Genomic DNA, 637 nt, shown 5'->3' with positions numbered 1-637 from the left:
ATAAAAACCAGTTATGGCAGAGAGTAACTTGATGGGCAAGGGTGTATGTGTTGGGGGGGAGTTCTTCATTCTAGAAGTTAAGAAAGTCCTCTTGAGGTGGTGATATTTGAGCTGATCTTGGAATGATGAGGAAAAGCAGTCATGGGAAGGATCCTCACTCAAAGCAGAGAATAGCAAAAGCCCCGCGGTAGGTCTAAGCAGGACATGTTGAGTGACGGAGAAGGCCAGCGTAGCAGGGCTCGGGGTGAGGGTGGTGGTGGTGGGGGAGACAAGGTGAGGTCTGAAGTGGGGCAGCGACCGGCCATGCAGGGACCTGCAGAGCACAGCCAGGCGACTGTCCTCCAGGTGCAATGAGGGGCCTGGACACTCTGAGCAAGGATACTCCCTGTCCCCAAAACTAACTTACATTTTAAGAAAGCCACTTAGCCATGTGAAGAATGGACTGGGAGAGAGGAAGCAGGCAAGAAGGGATGCAGGAAAAGAATTTGGGGGGCCATGGGGGGTGCAGGCAAAAGGAGAGATTGGCCAGGGCATGCAGAGAAGTGACCAGATCTGCTCCTGATGGGGAGCTGGCACCCCAGGCAAGGCTGGGGAGAGGAAGCAGCAATGGCACTTGGTGGGGCTGAGACAGAGGAAG

Source organism: Mustela lutreola, chromosome 11, assembly GCF_030435805.1.
Source record: "Mustela lutreola isolate mMusLut2 chromosome 11, mMusLut2.pri, whole genome shotgun sequence".
NCBI classification, from domain to species: Eukaryota; Metazoa; Chordata; class Mammalia; order Carnivora; family Mustelidae; genus Mustela; species Mustela lutreola.
The sequence above is the reverse complement of the archived record's forward strand: the minus strand, read 5'-3'. Positions refer to the sequence as shown.